The following is a 6103-nucleotide window of genomic DNA, read 5'->3' as shown; positions in this document are numbered from 1 at the left end:
TTCATTTGTGCTGGTCTCTGACTTACTGCTACTAATGGGGTATGCGTATCATGGAGGCAGGGAGAAGTTGAGGGCTGTTGAAGGAAATGATAAAAACATTTAGATTAGTCAATGACTATTTCTTGGTTACAAAACATGGGCTGGACTCTCCATAGCAATGTTTTCAGACTATGGACTGGGACCCATTAGTGGATGCTACGGTCAGTGTTAAAAGAAATTTTAAAAATTAAAAGAGAAGAATAGAAAATATCAGAATGCATGACACAGAATAATAACAGAGTTTTGTGAAATTTTTCTAAATGTGTGTGTGTATAGAATGTCTATAATAAGCTGCAATGTAAACTGTGTCTCTTACTATGCGTTACGTTAAAAAAGCATTTGAAAAATACTGCTCTGTAGAATTGAAGTAGCCAAAGGCTTTTTTTCTCTGCCATCTGAGAACATACACTACGAGACAGAATGAACTTTCTTGATGTTCTAAAGATGTTAGGGGAATTCTCTACAGGTGTTTCTGGAGGGAATACTAGGAGAGAGGAATTGTAATAGGAGTAAGTGGCTCTAGTCTTCTTGTTAGTGAGGGTGCATTTCTGAGGTGAGGTCAAAGAAGGATTCTGAAGAGGGAGGTCAGAGTCTCAGGAGATACGAAAGGGTTGCTCTTCCAGCCTCACAGGCTGGGAGAAGAAAACCCAAGTTGCAAATAGCTGATGAAGGTAGACTGTGGAAATGTTCTCCTGATAGGATCCAAGGAGCAGGATCCAGGAGAGAACAAGATGAGGAGAATGGATCTGTAATTGCAAATGAGCCGCGTATTGGTCGTAACTGTACCATAGATGTTTGCTTAGACTGGTTTGCTATTTTTAAAATTAAGATGTGAGTGCGTCACTTACCTCAACTCTTAGCTTGTCGGGGACGGTAACCGGAACCCATGTCTACTCCTGTTGCCTGCGCCTGCTGACCCGTAGCCACCATGCGTGAGTGCATCTCCATCCATGTTGGCCAGGCTGGTGTCCAGATCAGCAATGCCTGCTGGGAGCTCTATTGCCTGGAACACGGTATCCAGCCTGATGGCCAGATGCCAAGTGACAAGACTATTGGGGGAGGAGACGACTCCTTCAACACCTTCTTCAGTGAGATGGACGCTAGCAAGCATGTGCCCAGGACAGTGTTTGTAGACCTGGAACCCACAGTCATTTATGAGGTTCGCGCTGGCACCTACCACCAGCTGTTCCACCCTGAGCAGCTCATCACAGGCAAAGAAGATGCTGCCAATAACTATGCCCAAGGTCACTACACCATTGGCAAGGAGATCATGGACCTCGTCTTGGACCGAATTCGGAAACTGGCTGACCAGTGCACAGGTCTTCAGGGCTTCTTGGTTTTCCACTGCTTTGGTGGGGGAACCGGTTCTGGGCTCACCTCCCTGCTGATGGAACATCTGTCTGTCGATTATGGCAAGAAGTCCAAGCTGAAGTTCTCCATTTACCCAGCCCCCCAGGTTTCCACAGCTGTCGTGGAACCCTACAACTCCATCCTCACCACCCACACCACCCTGGAGCACTCTGATTGTGCCTTCATGGTAGACAGTGAGGCCATCTATGACATCTGTCGTAGAAACCTCGACATTGAGCGCCCAACCTACACAAATCTTAACCGCCTTATTAGCCAGATAGTGTCCTGCATCACTGCTTCTCTGAGGTTTGATGGAGCCCTGAATGTGGATCTGACAGAGTTCCAGACCAACCTGGTGCCCTATCCCTGCATCCACTTCCCTTTGGCCACATATGCCCCTGTCATCTCTGCTGAGAAAGCCTACCATGAACAGCTTTCTGTAGCAGAGATGACCAATGCTTGCTTTGAGCCAGCCAACCAGATGGTGAAATGTGACCCTCGCCATGGTAGATACATGGCCTGCTGCCTGTTGTTCCGTGGTGACGTGGTTCCCAAAGGTGTCAGTGCTGCCATCGCCACCATCAAGACCAAGCGCAGCATCCAGTTTGTGGACTGGTGCCACGGGCTTCGAGGTTGGCATTAATCGCCAGCTCCCACTGTGGTACCTGGTGGGGACCTGGCCAAAGGCCAGCGAGCTGTGTGCAAGCTGAGCACCACCACAGCCATCGCTGAGGCCTGGGCTCGCCTGGACCACAAGTTTGACCTGATGTATGCCAAGCGTGCCTTTGTTCACTGGTGAGGGCATGGAGGAAGGAGGCCCGTGAGGACATGGCTGCCCTTGAGAAGGATTATGAGGAGGTTGGTGTGGATTCTGTTGAGGGAGAGGGAGAGGAAGAAGGAGAGGAATACTAATTACCATTCCTTTGAGTCCTGCAGCATGTCATAGTCAGCTTCAGCGTCAGCTGACAGGCATAAAAACTTTCTGACTAGTTGTCTTCGCTTTCAACTATGATTCTGTATTGATTTCCATGTGTGTTTGTAACACTTATGTCCTGTCTCAAAAGTAAAGATTTTAAGAAAGAAAAAAATAAATAAAATTAAGATGTTCCCACAAAGATTGGGATTTCCGGTTTCTCTAGAAAATTAAGAAGACCTGGCTCCCCCGAGTCTGTACTCATACAAGGGAGTAGTTGGCTGGTCCTGATGAGCAGGGGCCCCCTGAGTGCTGTCCCACGGGATTGCCCCTAGCACATTCGGCTGGTAAACCTGAAATTTAATTGAAAGTTCAGTTTCAAGTAGCCACATTTCAAGTGTTTGCTAGCCACATGTAACTGATGTCTGCCATATTGGTCAGTACAGGCATAGACCATTTTTATCATCATAAAATTTCTATTGGACAATGTTGCTTCTGGATCCTGTGACCCCCCTAGTCACTGGTTTCCCCTCTTGGGGCAGCCCCACTCCCTTCTGCTGTCTGCCTCACTCTTCAGGCATTTCTATTTGCAACTCCCGTAACAGAATACTTATGTTAGGTTGGCTGAAAAACTGTCAGTAAATCGTGGGAATTGAAACCTATCCCAGTTGATCACTGACTTACTGAAGTATCTTGAATTGAGTGTGTGTGTGTGAGTGTGTGTGTGTTCTTTGCAAAGGAAGGAGTCACATGAAAATGACAGAGACTGTGTATGTGTAAATGGCATCTTATAAAGTTACTTGTAGAGAAGAGTGGGTTTCAGTTAGAGTGTTTCATGAGAGGGAAAAACTGTAGAAAAATAAAACTAATTTTCTGTCATCTGCAACTGTGAATATCCAATGAGGTGGTCAGGGCAGAACCAAAAGGATCAAACCTGGTGAGAGTAACTAACAATAAAGCAATGAATAACTTTCCATATAAAAATTTGCATCCCATTAGGATGTGGGTGGATAGAGTAACTTCTGACTCTCTCCAAATATCACAAGGGAGATCTGACAGTGATTGAGTTTATCAACATAGAAGACCAGCTGAGGTAAATCAGACCTGAGAGAACTGTTTGGCTTTTGTCATGTTTGGCTGACAATTCTAAATTAACCAGTTTAGCTTACATATCCATATTATTTATGCAGGCACAGTCATTAAACATTCACCTTTGAGCTCAGTAACACACACACTCACACACACACTCACACACACAAACGCACATATCCTTTGATTTCCCAATGCCGTTCCCAGGAACATAAGAGGGCAGAGAGGGCTTTTAGAGTCATTGTATGTTAACACATTTGGGGTTGTATTTTAGCAAATTTTAGCTACTTCTTCTATCTTGATTGCCTTGTCTTAAGCTCTTTTCCTATGGAAGTGGATGGAAAAGATGAGAGAACCCTGAAATTCTTTGGGCAGTGAGAAAAATTTGTTTTTCAACCTGCATTTGTTCACTGGCATCACTACCTACATTTTCCCAGGTTCACATATGAGAATGATTATTCCTCACTTCAGGAAATCCATTTTTAAAAAGTGCATTTGACTTCAAAGGATCCAGCACCCTGACTAGGGTCAGCTCAGCCGAGGAGACAGCTGGCAGGAGCACTCACCCGGGGCGAAACTGGACTTTCCTCGCTGCTTATCTCTTGGAACTTGTGCTGGAGTCCCGGGAGTTAGGGGCTGTGTGCACCCAGCATAGGAATGTCTGTCCCTAAGGGCTGAGAGTAGGGGACAGCTCTGTCTTTCCTGGAGTCAAGACCAACTGCTCCAAACCCCAGTGCCTTTTATGGGGGCAGTAAAAGGGCCCAGGGCAGGGTCAGGGCAACTGCCATCCTGCCCGGATATGTGACCTGAGGCGAGTCTTTTAGCATCTATGAGTTTCTGTTTACTCAGGTGTATGGAAGCATTCAACTGAATCAGTCTTCCTTCTGATAAACATAAAAATCTCATGTCCTTATTGGATGTACATCACGGTCACTGCAAAATCAAACTTTCTCCTAAAGCAGCAATAGAACCAGGATCAATGTTATACGTTGGTGAATAAAACAGAAAATGCTCACATTTGCACACGGGGTAGGAGTTAACTCTACTTAAGGGCCTCACACAGCACTTCTCAAATCATACTGGGCAGAAGAATCATTTGGGGAGGCTCGTGTAAAATGCAGACTCCTGAGACTTCCCCGGTGGTCCAGTGGTTAAGACTCTGAAGTTCCGCTACAGGGGATATGAGTTCAATCCCCGGTCGGGGAACTAGGGCCAAAATATAAATAAATTTTAAAAAATGCAAATTCCTGAGATTCTATAGCAGGTTTGGGGAGATGCTAGGAATCGCATGAACAATCACACCAGGTGATTCAGTGTCCACAGGGGATATTTAGAGGAATCTTGGCACTGGCTCTAAGTTTCCAGATATAGAGAAATCATGTCAGTCTTGTTCAGCAAAGAATTCCAGTGCACCCCGTGCCTTGTAGGGAACTCAGTGTTGGCCATATGCCTTGTTAATTTAATCCCTCTAATACTTTTTGGTAACATCCAAGAAGAACATGTCAAGTTTCTTTTGAGAGCAGATATTTTTACCTGATTTGTTCACAGTTGTAGGTTCAACAGGGAAGATATGCCTGGCACATTGAAGTTGCTTAATAAACATTTATTTAGAGACTAGATGGCTCTCTATTACACAATTAGAATTGCTCTTCATCTTCCAATTATGAAATTATATGTTAGGAAATGCCTGCTGCCTCCAGAGGGTAACTGTGGCCTCCCCCGTCACCCAAACCCAGAGAGAATTTACAACCCAACTGTCCCCACATCGAGGGTGGAGGGATTTAAGAGCAGCATCTTAGTGATGCTCCTGAAGCCCCAGCTCAGCCTTCCTTCTTGCAGAAGCTGTAGCGTGGAAACCCTGCCTCAACCCCCTCTTCCCCCCTCTCCCGCCCATCATCACTACCCTCCAGTGGCCTTTCCCAAAGCATCCAGCTGCACCTGGCCTCACACTGCAGCACTGTAATCAACGAAGCTCAAAAACCGCCCAAGGAAGGACGCCCCAGCATAACGAGCAGTCCCCCTGCCACCACTCCATTATCTACAGCTGCTGGGCCCGCCTGCCCACCCCGCTCTCCAGGGGAGCAATTCTGGCTCCTGCATCTGTGTTCTCAGCAACAAGCACAGTGCCCAGTGAAGGATGAAGGAAGACCAAGGTGGGGACCAGAGGAAGGTAGAGGGGCAGCAGGTGGGGGGCTGCTTGCCCCCGGCAGGTCCAGAGGACGCTTCCTCCTGCCCTGAACTAAACTTGTCCACTCCTTTAATTTTCCCAGCACATCCCGTACTTTTCTATCACCGCACTGTTAGCAACTGTTCGCTGTACATTTACTAGATTCCCTTCTTATTTATTACCTGTCTTTCCAACTAGATTGTAAAATCCATGGGGCAAATCCATGTCTATTCTATGCTCTACTCACAATCTCAAAAAAAAAAAAAAAAAAATTAAAAAGCCTGTAGGTGTCCAAAACATATACATTGAATGAAGGAGGAAGTACACCTAGTACTTTCCTGAAGCTACTCTGGTCCATCCCTGCTCCAGGCAGGAAGTCTTGCTTTCTTCAGCTAGTCTTCCCCTCCATCCCTACCCTAGTTCACCCAACAGTGAGCAAACTTCCACACCAGGATGTGGGAGCGACAACTCCGATTCCTTATTTCCCAGAGTGTAGGAGTGACACTTTTGATTGGTTATTTGCTGGGGACACCTATCAATTGATA

General features: G+C 46.2%; 1 pseudogene; it reads left to right on the top strand.

The window, feature by feature from the left end:
• The first annotated feature begins 888 nt into the window (after positions 1 to 888).
• LOC136147924 (tubulin alpha-1B chain pseudogene) lies at positions 889 to 2373 on the top strand (annotated as a pseudogene).
• The last annotated feature ends 3730 nt before the right edge of the window (positions 2374 to 6103 follow it).

This window comes from Muntiacus reevesi, chromosome 16, assembly GCF_963930625.1.
Source record: "Muntiacus reevesi chromosome 16, mMunRee1.1, whole genome shotgun sequence".
Taxonomy (NCBI): Eukaryota; Metazoa; Chordata; class Mammalia; order Artiodactyla; family Cervidae; genus Muntiacus; species Muntiacus reevesi.
Note: the sequence above shows the minus strand (reverse complement) of the source record. Positions and strands in the feature narration are given on the sequence as shown.